Raw genomic sequence first — 14864 nt, forward strand, 5'->3', positions numbered from 1 at the left:
ACTTCACTTTTGCTTTCTGTTGTGACTACACATACAATGATACCTCTTATGTTGTAGCTACTGCCATTGTGACCTTAAGGGGTCCCCCCTCCACACCTATGGAATGCCTGACCCTGATAAAGAAAAGAATATGTTCAGTGGGAGCCTGCAAGCCAGTTGAAGGACCTGCAGATCTAGGGAGCTGCCAGGCAGCAGACATCTCTATACTGCCACCCAGCAGCAGTTGTAACCAGCTTGCACTCCACTATCCATGACCATCTGTAGACACAGATCATGGGAAGCCCTGCCTCAAGGAGTCTGAGAAGGAGCGGCCTCATGGCTCCCCTATATAAACCCAAAGGGCATTCCAGGAAGTGTCCAGGTAGTGGCTCTCCTGTAGCTTCCAGGAAAATTTCTGCTCTTGAACTCCTGTTTTGGACCTTGGGCTGATTTGGACTTTGGCTCCTGACCCAGATCCTGAAGCCTGACTCGGACTCTGACCCTTGGTATTGACCCTGGCCTGGAACTTGTGAACTCCTCTCAGCCTCAGGTTTGATCCTCCTCTGACCCTTTGTCTTGACTTCCCTTGTCAGAACCTTGATGGCCAGTGCTGTACCTGACTGAACAGAGAGTCTGGAGGGTGATTATTGCAGACAGTATGGAGAGGGAAAGAGTGGCCAGGTGAAAGGCCCAGGAGTCGGAGAGGGAGATGCACCAGGACATAAAGGGGCTTCCCCAGCAGAAATATAAATGCTGCAGACTCTTGCTGATGTACAGTTTCAACAATCACAGGCTTGCCTTCTTTTTTAGTCAATGGAGAACTCATTTTTAGCACCTCCTACACCCCTCTAGCATCTATCTGGCATCAGGGCTCACATTCGTACCGCTTCATGCAGGGGGACAGTAAGGAGAACCACAGCTTCACATATACTGACCTGCGAGAGCTGGGGCTGGTATATACGAAGCTGGAATGGACACGAATGTTCCTTCCCTTTTTTTAAGTTCTGTTAATTTATTCCAGAAGTTTTTATTTTATTTGTTTTTTAATTGCACATTGTTTTTTTCCACTGGTTTTGGTATGCAGTAAAAAATCTACTTTTGGTAAATAATTCATCTTTATTACTTTACAACATAGTCTGCAGAATGCTCAGCTCTAGTGAAAGAACTCACTACTTGTTGTACCAGGGGACAAAACTCATAGGATCAGTGACAAACACGGCATAATAATTATAAATGTATAGCAAGCAATGTGAATAGGTGCATTAACAGGCAGTGTTTTATATTCATAAATATACATCAATACAAGGCCAGATAGAGCACAGTCCACCACATCACATTATTGTGTCTTACTGTTAAAGTGTTCTTTCAAGACTGTCACACCCCCATGCCCCTTCCTCCACCCCAGGGGGTTCCCTGGAAAGGCAGATCAGCACTGTATGTTGCTAACGCTGTCACAAGACCTCCCTTAGCTCAGCATTGAGTTATTTTAATCACCCTTGTATCTGGCTCATGAGTTATTTTAATCACCCTTGTAGCAGGCAGCCATTCCACTTCCATCCTCTATCCTGGCAGCAGTTTTTGCCCCTTTGCCTCACAGATATTATGCAGGACACAACAGGTGGCTAGTGAGCTATAACCATTGGGATATTTTTCTCAATGAGATTCCATCTTGTGAGTAAACAACACCAGCATCCCTTCAATCTGCCAGAAGCGCATTCAGCTGTCATTCTGCACCTTCTGAGCGAGTAACTGAATCTTTCCTTGGTGCTGCTGAGGTGGCTGGTGTTCATGAGCCAGGGGAGTAAGGGATAAGCTGGGTGCCCCAGGATCAACATTGGCATTTCAACATCACCAATGGGAATCCGCTGGTCAGGAAAGCACGTCCCTGCTTGCAACCTTCTGAATAAGCCAGTGTTCATATGACATGAGAACATCATACACCATCTCTGACCATCCAACTCTGATGTCAGTGAAGTGTCCCCACTGATCCACCAGCACTTGTCTAGCCATAGAAAAGTAGCCCTTTCTGCTGATGTACTCTGTGGCTAGGTGGGTTGGTGCCAAAATAGGAATGTGTGTGCTATCACCCCACTGCAGAGTGGGAACCCCACTGCTACAAATCCATTCACTATGTCCTGCCGCATGCCAAGAGTCACAGTCCTGTGTAGCAGAAAATGATTAATGGCCCTGCACACTTGCATGACTATGGCCCCCAGTATGGATTTTCCATCTCCAAAATGATTTCCCACTGACTGGTAGCAATCTAGCATTGCAAGCTTTCACAGAGTGATTGCCACTCAGTTCTCAACAGTCAATGAAGTCTCATTCTGGTGTCCCTGTACTGGAGGCCTGGGGCTAGTTTGGGGCACAGATCCAAGAATGTGGCCTTTCGCATCCAGAAATTCTGCAGTCAGTGTGTGTCCTCCCAACCCTTCATTATGATGTAATCCCACCAATCAGTGCTCGTTTCTCAGGCCCAGAAGCAGCACTTCACCATCTATAGTTGCTCCGTGAATACCAACAACAACCTTGAAATGGTTTTCTCTCTGTCACACAGCAATCTGCCCTCCATGAAACATGATGAAACATGAAACGTGTCAAAGCTTTTGACACGGTCTCCCACAATATTCTTGTCAGCAAGTTAAAGAAGTATGGGCTGGATGAATGCACTATAAGGTGGGTAGAAAGTTGGCTAGATTGTCGGGCTCAACGGGTAGTGATCAATGGCTCCATGTCTAGTTGGCAGCCGGTGTCAAGTGGAGTGCCCCAGGGGTCGGTCCTGGGGCCGGTTTTGTTCAATATCTTCATAAATGATCTGGAGGATGATGTGGATTGCACCCTCAGCAAATTTGCGGATGATACTAAACTAGGAGGAGTGGTAGATACGCTGGAGGGCAGGGATAGGATACAGAGGGACCTAGACAAATTGGAGGATTGGGCCAAAAGAAATCTGATGAGGTTCAATAAGGATAAGTGCAGGGTCCTGCACTTAGGATGGAAGAACCCAATGCACCGCTACAGACTAGGGACCGAATGGCTAGGCAGCAGTTCTGCAGAAAAGGACCTAGGGGTGACAGTGGACGAGAAGCTGGATATGAGTAAGCAGTGTGCCCTTGTTGCCAAGAAGGCCAATGGCATTTTGGGATGTATAAGTAGGGGCATAGCGAGCAGATTGAGGGACGTGATCGTTCCCCTCTATTCGACATTGGTGAGGCCTCAGCTGGAGTACTGTGTCCAGTTTTGGGCCCCACACTACAAGAAGGATGTGGATAAATTGGAGAGAGTCCAGCGAAGGGCAACAAAAATGATTAGGGGTCTGGAACACATGACTTATGAGGAGAGGCTGAGGGAACTGGGATTGTTTAGTCTGCAGAAGAGAAGAATGAGGGGGGATTTGATAGCTACTTTCAACTACCTGAGAGGTGGTTCCAGAGAGGATGGTTCTAGACTATTCTCAGTGGTAGAAGAGGACAGGACAAGGAGTAATGGTCTCAAGTTGCAGTGGGGGAGGTTTAGGTTGGATATTAGGAAAAACTTTTTCACCAAGAGGGTGGTGAAACACTGGAATGTGTTGCCTAGGGAGGTGGTAGAATCTCCTCCCTTAGAAGTTTTTAAGGTCAGGCTTGACAAAGCCCTGGCTGGGATGATTTAATTGGGGATTGGTCCTGCTTTGAGCAGGGGGTTGGACTAGATGACCTCCTGAGGTCCCTTCCAACCCTGATATTCTATGATTCTATGATGTTCCCCACTGTTGCATTTCTTCCTGTGGCTGTGCAAATTCCAGAGGATCATTCATCCTGTGCTTGCAACGTTCATGACACTAGTGCAGAGCTGTGTGGGCTCCATGCTTCGGTCACTCAGACAGTGAGAAGTGCTCCATGGTTTTGCGGGATTTTTTTAAAAAGGTGTGAAATTTATGGAATATGGATAGTATTATGGGATAGTTAAAATTGCAAGATTGGAGTGGCCCCTTGTTCACAGTCACCTCTGCATGACTTGTTCCTGCCCCCACCATGAATTGCCAAATTTTCCCAAAAAAACAGCGCACTGGACGATGGTGAGTTGCACGCTGGTATACTTACCCATGGTGCACCAACACAAGCACTCCTGGTGAATATGCATAGTACTGACACAAGGAGCCAAGCAAGCACGCACACAAGCAATGTATTCACTCTCGTGGCTTTATGCTGATGTAACTTGCATTGACCAAAGTTGTAGTATAGACATGGTCTAACATGCATAATTTAAAAAATAAAAACCCACAAAACTAAAAAGTCCTATCTGCAGGTAAGAAAAAATCCTGTTTTCCTTGCACACTGAATTGCTGCCTCAGGAGTACCAAAAGAGGAGGCTGAGGGAGTTGTCTAAGGCTTGCAGGTTGAGGCCATCCTTCCACTTTCAAAAGCTTATGGGCCAGATTTTCAAAGTGAGTTTCCCACTACAGATTTTTTCAGACATGCTGGGCAACTTCATATCCCACTGAAGACAAGGGTGGGAAGGGATGACGGTTCTGTTAAGAAAGTGTCTCTGTAAACATGAGCACATCCATGCACCACCAGAGGTATCATTTTCACCTCACTGACCACCAGAAGGAATGATTGCCTCAGGAAATTATGCGTACAAGATGAATTTCTCACTGCTCTCTGAATATCACCAATAACACTTTACAGTGATTTACTGTACCTTGTAATTGGTTTTCTGAAAATCTGAATATTTTACTGCCATTGTGGCAACTCTCCACAGCATTTATAATAGTGACATTCTGCAGGACTTGATTAACGAGTTTTATTTTTTGCTCTGTCTAGAAGTAAAAAAGTCCTGTTTTTTAAATGATTCTCCTGTGGAGAACATGTAAGAAGATATTCACCACTGGATTTGTTCAGTGAATAAGTAATTTCCTTGAGGGACGAGCAGCTGAAAAAATCATGTGTAAAGTAGTGCCACATTGGTGCCACATGCTTGTATACAGCTGATCAGAGCGACAGCAATTATATCTGTGTGAGAGCATAATCCTTGAACAGTGGAATAGAGAATAGGTATCCATGAATATTAGAGGTTGTTTCACTGTGGGTGCCTTTGAAATCCGTTAAGAATACATGCTGAGAAACATGCGCATGACAAAACATTAAGGCAAGGCCAGCCACTGGTATACTATACAAGAGCAACAGAGAATGAGTTTCATAAAGCACAATGGAATTGAGATAATGAAGTCCAACACACTAGTGGTACTTTTGCCCTAAAAAGTATGCAACTGGCTGAAGTTGTATGACCCCTCTTCCCCCCTCCCCCCCGGGGGCAACTATTTTGTGCAGTAAGCTTTTTTTGGCCAAACATACTTACCTTCATGGTGTGTTGTCTAGAGGCAGCAGTAACAGCACAGAAGCTAGCTCACTTTATTCTTAGCTAAGATGGATTCAGGTATAGAAACAGGTTAAAATAATATGCTTCTAGAGCTTGAAAATGCCTTTTTGTATTGTCTTGTTTGAAATTTAGAACAAACTTGTATGCTTCTACTTTGGGCACCAGGTTAATGGTAGTGGTTTCCAGCAGCTCACGTGTCCCCTTTGTCCCGCTGTCTGGAGTGGCTCACGACCATGGGTGCCAACCTCAGGGCAGACTGTCAAAAATGGGGAAATGAACTGGTTGTGGTCTATACTTAGATTTTATCAACCAAGTAACAAGTGTGAATTCCTCAGGCACTATAACAGCATTAATAGGGAGTCACAAACACTCCCATTTAGATACTTCATAGAATCAGAGAATATTAGGGTTGGAAGAGACCTCAGGAGGTCATCTAGTCCAATCCCCTGCTCAAAGCAGGATCAACACCAACTAAATCATCCCAGCCAGGGCTTTGTCAAGCCGGGCCTTAGAAACCATGGACATTCCACCACCTCCCTAGGTAACCCATTCCAGTGCTTCACCACCCTCTAGTGAAATAGTGTTTCCTAATATCCAAACTAGACCTCCCCCACTGCAACTTGAGACCATTGCTTCTTGTTCTTCCATCTGCGATCTATCTTGCCAGCCAGGCAAGCCTGTCTCTGTGATAGATGGGCCTTTACACGAAAAATCACATCAATATTCAGGTTACTCCCAGTCCCAAAGGACCAGTCACTTATGCCAGGTCAGTTGTGCTCAGATCTCAAACCAAAGACAATGCTTGTAGCCAATCCTGTAACTAACTAACTAAAGGCTTATTAACTAGGAAAAAGTTATGTTGTTTTACAAGGTTAAAGCAGGTAAACATACACACACAATTGAGATACAATCTTAAGTTCAAAAGGCAATATAGAAACTTCTGTAATAATCAAGCTTTTGTGTCCTTTAGGGCTAACCCAAGCCAAGCAGCTGGAGGATCTCTTGTTTATGTTTAGGAATCTTTGCTCCTCAGAGTCCAGACAGCAGAAAGAGAGCAATTCTCTGTAACAGGCATTTTTATTCCCTTTCCCCAGCATTCAAGCTGTGATGGGATGTGGGCTTGTGCATGGACCCTCTGCTTCTGCCACACTCATGAAATCAACAGTCTTTTTTCTACAATGGCTTATCTGATGTCTGTAGACTTTCTTTTGCTGGGAAGGAGATAACACCTCTTGTGGTAAGCTAGCATTTCACACTTGGCGATGCTTCTCTCCTGACTGTGGGAGATTTACAGTCTTAGCAAACATTACCTTATAACATGGGATACAAGTATTATAAGTAGGATTAATGCTTGCAACATCCCACAAGCATTCCATAAAATCTAAACTCATTCTTATAACTCTAATATCTATATTAAGATCTCCAGCTGTGCTTTTGTCAGTGTTCAATAAGGCCTGGGGCCTTGGCATGAGCTGGTACCATCACACCCTTCTTTCCATATTTATGGAGCTCTTTTATCTCAGCAAATGCTCAGTCCACATCCTTATGTGCCTTTGTGTCAGGTGTATCATCTGTGATAATAGTGTGCAGTATATCTCCAGGTTGTGGAATAGTCTGGAGGGACTAGTTGAAGACAGGAGACAGCTGTCTGGCGGGATTTCTTTTCTGGTATTCATTATATGGCAAAGAGGTAGTAAAATTCAGTTTTTGCATCTCTTCTCTATTATTCTGATTCCGTGCACTGAACAGCCTGTGATGTTCCAAAGAACTGTAGTGAAAATAATAGTAACTAACTTAAGTATAAGTATCAAAAATAGAAGATCTCTCTGTTAATACAGTGGGTAAATGACTAGAGTTTACATAACTATCAACAGAGTTTAGCATTAATCTTCCCTTATCCGCTAGGTATATTTTCTTCTCAAATCCAAATATTTGCTCAAATTAGACATTTCTTTTTGTTTGATAAATGAGAATCAGAATAAAAAGTGGTAATATATTGAGGTGTTTAGCTGAGAAATGGAGAGATTGACTTTGGATCCCATTTTATCTACCAGATCCATTAATAATGTAGAAGTGGGAGTAAATTGGTTCAAGAAGCTTGCATATGACATTAAAAGGGGAGATGATGCAAATCAATTGAAAATGCAGGAAAAATACAAATATGCTGTTCCAAATGGAGCTATGACAATTTATACCACCTGCAGATCTGCCCCAGTAGGAACTACAGAAACTAAAAAACATTGAGAAAAAACGAGAAAACACTGTTTCATTTTGGAAAAATGCATGCCATTACATCGGGGGAAATTGCAAGATATTGGAATGAGTAATAGTGCTCCCCTAATGGTTTTCAGTAAGTTACAGGAATATTCTTGTGAGAAGTTTTTCTTATTTGGTTTTAATTATGGCTTTTATTTAGTAAAGCAGGTAAGAATATGCTTCACTTTAAACACCTGAATAGTCCAATAAAAGTAAAAAAGGGAGGAACAGTATGGATATTTTATAGGCAGATACGTGGATATCTAAAAAGAGGCTTTCACAAAATGAGCAGAGAGATACAGGAAGGAAGCCTTCCCCAGATACCCGGACCTAAAAGGTAAAACAAACAAAAGTAGAAAATTCCTGTTGTTTAAATATCAATAGCAACAACATAAACATAATCTGTGTAGAGGGTGGGAACTAGGAGTGAGGATGCAGAAGACCTACAACTTTACTAGACATCAGAAGAATAGTAGCAAGCTACAAGGGAAGGACATATATCCCTTTCAGCTGCTGTTTCTATGAATACAGAAACTTAAATGCCTCAGATGCCCTCCTTAGGCCTCACGGTCTAGTCTTCATTAGTTCTTCTGCCTGAAGAATTGAGTAATTTAAATCCTTTCTTTTTCTCCATATTTGATCTATGTTTCTGTGAATAGCAGCATGAGAGGCAAAGAAGTTAAAGAATTTAAGAACAAATTTAGAATAATCTGTTCTTAAAATAAATCTGCAAAAGATCAGCTCATGGTCACTTTGAGTAAATCAAGTATATTCAAACACAGGCTAAAAAACTCAAACCTTCAAAGAACATCTATTGTAACCTATCTTGTTCCAGATATGTTACATTATTTGAGTCTAAACCAGGGGTAGCCAACCTGTGACTCAGTGGGCACATGCGGCTCTTCAGAAGTTAATATGCGGCTCCTTGTATAGGTACCGACTCCAGGGCTGGAGCTACAGGTGCCAACTTTCCAATGTGCTGGGGGATGCTCACTGCTCAACCCCTGGCTCGGCCACAGGCCCTGTCCCCACTCCACCCCTTCCCGTCCCCGCCCCTGAGCTTGCCATGCCCTCGCTCCTCCTGCCTCCCCTCGAGAGCCTCCTGAACACCATGAAACAGTTGATCAGGAAGTGCAGGGAGGAAGCGGGAGGCACTGATTGGTGAGGCTGCTGGTGGGTGGGAGGTGCTGGGGCGGAGTGGGGGAGCTGATGGGAGGCTGCTGATGTATGTATTACTGTAGCTCTTTGGCAACGTACATTGGTAAATTCTGGCTCCTTCTCAGGGTCAGGTTGGCCACCCCAGTCTAAACCTTGTACACTAAGGTTTACCATTGAAGTCAATGGGAGTTTTGCCAAAATAAGAACTATAGGATTGAGCCCAAACATTATATGGGCAATATTTTTAAAAAAAATGTGCATCTAAAATTAGGCACCTAAATCCATGTAGTTATTGGCCTGATTGACAAAAATGCTGAACACCCAAAAGCTCTAACTGGAGTCAATGTGTCCTCAGAACTCTTGAAAATCAGGCCATTTATATAGGCAGCTTCTTCTTCTGCTTCTTCAATCTTGGACTATATAAATATATACTGGGAAAATAGCTTGATAATTTCTTCATCAAAATATTTTTTACTCTTACATCATCATGTTAATTGCTGTAAAGACATTATGCATGAAAACCGATAAACCCATAAGTGTTTACCCCCCAACCCTGTGTAGGGCTGTTGCATAATCTGTCATGAGGTAGGAGTTTCATTCAACAATGCTTCCTCATACTGGGCATACTAAATAATTCTAGCATGTTTTAAATCAAAATGTGTCTGGCTATGCAAAGTTGCTTTCCCAATAAAATGAGAAGTCAGAAGATATGCTCTGACTCAGTCGTGCCTAACCAAAATGACATTGATGAAATAGAGTTGAATAATTAGCCCCAAATTAATTTTTTTTAAAAAGAGAGCATTTAATACTGTTAGTTTTAGAGCTATTTACATTCCACATTTTGTGAATTTAGACTGTGGAGATTAAACAATGTTTTTTTTCTCATTATGAAAGCATCTTTATTTATATTCATAAATCTACCAGTTGATCAGGAATAAAGCTTATGCAGTTAACTCGGGTTAAAGTCCAGAACAGATTAAAAAGGATTTTCAAGCATTGGAGAGTGAATTGTGGCATCCTTTACCTGTATGTCAATGTTATGAAAAACAGAGAATGTCACATAAATAGTTATGGACTACTGCAGGCCATCTGACCTGAGCTGCCTATGTTCCCTGTTAGCTGTGACAGGGGACACCAATCATGGATGGCGGGTATGGTAGGCAGGGGGAGGCTGTGCCTCCCCACACAGCCTGGTGTGGCCCCGCTAGGGTGACCAAATGTCCCGATTTTAGAGGGACAGTCCCGATTTTGGGGGCTTTTCCTTATATAGGCACCTATTATCCCCCACCCCCATCCCGATTTTTCACACTTACTGTCTGGTCACCTAAGGCCCCACCCACGCTCCATCAGACTCCCTCCTGCCTGCTGTTCCCGTCTGTGGCCAAGAGGCTGGGGCAGACAGGCTGGCGGCCGTGGTGAGCAATGGCCCCGCGCTGGGGTCACACCATACTGCCCGTCCTCCCAGTGCTGGGACCACGCTGGGGCTGGGGGTGCTCCGACGGCACTGGCTGCCCACCCGCCCAGCGCTGGGGCCAGAGGTGCTCTGGCTGCGCCGCCTGCCTACCTGCCCAGCGCTGGGGCCAGCGGCCATGGGGGGTTGGTGTGCTCCAGGCTCCGGTGTGGGAGCAGAAGGGGGAGGGCCTCAGACAGAGGGAGAGGGGCCAGGGGCTAGCCTCCCCAAAGGGTGCGTTCACCCACCACCGACATCTGACCTGATCTGCCTATGTCCCCTGTTAGCAGTGAGAGTGCACACTGTAGTTGGTATGTTGTAATTAGATATGGTCAACTTTTTAAAAGTTTTTCAGTGGAGAAAAGGGACACATTTGTGAAAATTTCTGTCAAAATTGCTACTATTTCCTGACCAGCTCTAGTTGTAACTAATGCCTGGTGTTTCACAAACTTTTATCAGTAGCCATGTTGTAAAAGACAACTTATTTTTTTGCACCCTAACCTCTTGGTGACTCACAAAATGACTTAACACAGGGCATTACATACTTCTCCGTTTTGTGACTTGCACCTGCTTTGGAAAACATTGAAATAAATGTATTGTGGAACACCTAGCTTCCCACTTTGACTCTGAACACAGTGTAGTGCAGAAACTCTACTCAAATGTGTTATTTAAAACCAATTAATTCCTGTGCAGTGACATACATTAAGTGTAATTGCATTTTCCAATGCTGACATGCTGATATTCCACGATTCATATGGCTAACCCTGGACTGCACGATGTGAACAGCCATTTCCAAAAGGTTATGTTCTGGCTATGCCTCTGCATCACCTCTGGCCGAGGTTCTAGAACAGAGATAGGAAATATAAAGCTGTAGAGATGGTGAGTTTCAGCTCTGTTTGGCACAATCGTATTTTTTAGGGTTTTTGCAATTTGAGTTTTGCAACTGGTTATTTTCAGGGTTTGAGTCTGCTCGCTTTTAAACTAATGGGGATGGCAAGCACTTCCTACACAAACTCAGTGCTAGGACTGTCAAATGAAAACCTTAGAGAGACAAGGTGGGGCAGGTAACCTTTTATTGGACCAACTTCTGATGATGAGAGAGACAAGATTTCACACTTATGAGATTGCTCATAGACTATCTTCCCTCACATCCACAATTGAATGAAGCTCCTGAAGCAACTAAATGAACTGCTTATAGAGCAAAGTAATATAAAATATTTTTAGTAGCCAGGATGTAGTGTAATTTAACAACTGACTACAAAGAGGAGAACCAGCATCATGTGACCAATCAATTCTTTCGTGGACTGCAGTTTAAGAACCTCTGTCCTAAACAGAAAGTTTTGACTATATGCCAGCAGACTGGAGTGCCCCATAGGTGGGAAGTAACAGTAAAGTTGCAGTATCCTTTGACAGATACAGATTCACTGCTACAGAGATATTAAAAGGTGATGCTTCTAAAACTGCTTTGAAAATAGTGTTTTTAAAATTTACGTCTATATGTACTGGTATATCAATCTATAAGTCAAAGATTCCTTCAGGTGTCATTTTTAAGTTGTGAGATTTAATCTCTGCAGTTTCTCTTGAAAAATTGTTTAACGAGTGCAGAGTACAACGTGGACTCAAATTTCCTTTATATTTTTATAACTCACCCTGATTACAAAGCGACAGTTCCAATTTGAGGTGTAAATAACAGGCCCGACTCTCCACTCTGTTGTAGCTTGGCTAGTCATTTACACCCGTGCAAAATAAATGCAACTCAGTATGGTGGCATTATACATTCACTCTGCACAGGTATCAAGAACCAGGTGAGCAGTCTTAAAAATGAATGTGGATTTAACTGACAGACCAGAAGGACTTCTTAATTTGAGTCTATAAGCTACATGATATTAGCTTTTATTTAAAAATGTTAGATAATATTAACTTTTACCAAAAAAATTGTTTTAACACATAGTCTGAAACACCTTGAATGAATATCAATGTACATAATACGCATAATTAAGGGTTGTTCAAATGCAGACTGACCTGATAGACTGGAATAGCTGTGAAGGAAACTTTTGGATCTCTTATACATGTAACACTGCATCCCATATTCTTCATAGATATATTATTATGATATGATTATGACATAATCATAATGTATTTTGTGCAAGATAATTCATGTGAGGTGTCCTTGGAAAGGTTATGATTCACTGAATATGATTATCCTACTTGTGCACATGTATCATTTGGTATCTGAAGTTAGGAATACTGTCTATGCATCTATTACAAATGTGTTTACACCTGGGAAACACTCACGAGGCAGAATGCAATCAGTCTAGATGGCTGGCTGGGAAGGGCCATTAGGAAGAAAAATAGGTCTTACAAGATGCTAATCTCTCACTGGGAAGCCTTCTTGGGAACCCTTCCTGAGGACGCTACAAACAGTCTCTGACTCATGGCTGCTGTGTCCCTACAGGGGTATGTGACCAAGTCATGTGGTACTGGACTCCATCATAGAATACTATTGTTTTTCCACTGAAAGGCGTGGGAACTAAAGTTGGAGACAAAGGATTCCCACCATATGCAAAAGCTATTTAAGGCAGGGGAGTGACATCATCGAGGTCTTCACTGACTTCCTGCCCAAAAGAGACTCTTGGAAACACCTGAGAAACAAGGACTGAACTGGGGGAGAACCCTGGCTAGAGGGATTTCTAGCCTGTGAAAGGAATACCTGGAGTTTTAAGCTGCAAGCAAGTGCAGCTTGCCCTCAAGAATCTCTGCAAACTGCCTAAACCAACAATTAGGGTGAGAACTTGCTACTCATATCCAGTTTCTTTAGTATATTAAGCTTAGATTGCGTTTTTGTTTTATTTGCTAGGTAATCTGCTTTGATCTGTTTGCTATTCCTTATAATCACTTAAAATCTATCTTTTGTAGTTAAACTTGTTTTTATTTGTCAAAAACAAGTGTTTGGAAATCATATTTGGGGCAGAAAGCTGTTTCATCTCTTCCCTCACATTGAGGGAGGGCGTGAATTTAATGAGCTTAAGCTGTACAGTTCTCTGTGCAGTGCAAGACGGTATAATTCTGGGTTTACCTGTCAAAGGGGAGTGTGCACTTGAGTAAGTGGACAGTTCCTTAGCTGAGCCTTCCCATGCAGAGCTGATCTCAGCATCTGTGTAAAGCTGCAGCTGGATGTGTCCCTACCTGTATGTGTGCTGGAGGAGCTTGAGGGCCTGTCACAGCAGTACAGTGTAAAAGGGAGCCCAGGCTAGTGGGTCAAGTGGGCTCAGTGCCCCGGTTCCAGGTGGCACCCTGGGGGGAAACAATAAATTTTATAGCTTCTTTGTAGATTATATTATAAATATTTAAATGCAAGGAATCTGACAATAAAAGTATAAATAAGGAAGTACTTATTCACACAGTGTTCAGTCAGGCTATGGAACTCATTGCTAGGCAATGTTGTGAAGGCCAAAAATACAAATGGGTCCAAAAGCAAATTAGATAAAATTCCTGGAGGATACGTCCATCAGTGGCGATTAGCCAATATGGTCAGTGATGCAACCCCATGCACTGGTTGTCCCTAAACCTCTAACTGCCAGAAACTGGGACTGGAAGATGGAATAGGACACTCAATAATTGCCCTGTTCTGTTTGTTCCCTCTGAAGCATCTGGCACTGGCCACTGTCAGAAGAAAGGATATTGGGCTAGCTGGACCATTGGTCTGACCCAGTATGGCCATGCTTATGTTGTTAAAGTAAGGAAAAATGGTTGGATTTAAGTATATCCCCTAAGTGGCCTATCATGCTCCCATTCTAGTTCTTGTAAGTTTATGTCAGACGGCTGATTTTAGTTTAATTTGGGAGGTCTTTAGTTTAATCATGTATGGAACACACTAACATTAAACTAATTTAAAATAAAAGTCTTAAACGGCAACAAAAATTATGTTCAACATATTTAGAGCTTGATCCTGAACTATCTTTGAGTGAAACTTGCCTGTTTGCTGAGGGCCTGCAATTGTATCTGAGCACCTCTTCCTGCCCCCTCCTCCAAGCGTGCCGTGTTATCGCTTCTCCCCCTTCCCACAGCTGATTGCGGTGGACAGGAGGCACGGGGAGGGAGGGGGAGGCATTGATCTGTGGAGCCTGCCAGTGGGTGGAAGGGAGCTGACACAGGGCTGCTGCACCCACCATTTTTCCCCATGGGTGCCCCAGCTCCAGAGCACTCATGAAGTCGGCGCCTATGCATATCAAAATACTTGAACCACTTTCCTGCCAAATTTCTAATCACTATACCAAATATCAGTAGGCCTCTAAAGGATGGTATTTCTGGGAGCTGCATCTCCATGCTGGCAAATGAATAACAGTTGGCATTATAACACACCACTCTCCATCTTAGAAATATCAGGTTCAGTTATAATACTTCATGAAGTGCTATAACTGAAGATGATAGTGTGCACCACCTCTTTGGAAGTCAGAACACAACTTAATCACAGCCCTCTATTCTCTATTCTCCCCTAAATTTTGAGAACAGGGAATGTATATTTCATGGCTATTTAGTCCAGGTCAAGGATTTACAAGGACTCTGTGTGGTACTGACATTAAATAGCACAGGCTTGTCAAGCCAGCCTGGGAGTTAGGGAGCTAAGAGGAATTACCAGGATCTCAGCCTGAAAAGAAGC

This window comes from Chelonia mydas, chromosome 1 (assembly GCF_015237465.2).
Source record: "Chelonia mydas isolate rCheMyd1 chromosome 1, rCheMyd1.pri.v2, whole genome shotgun sequence".
NCBI lineage: Eukaryota > Metazoa > Chordata > Testudines > Cheloniidae > Chelonia > Chelonia mydas.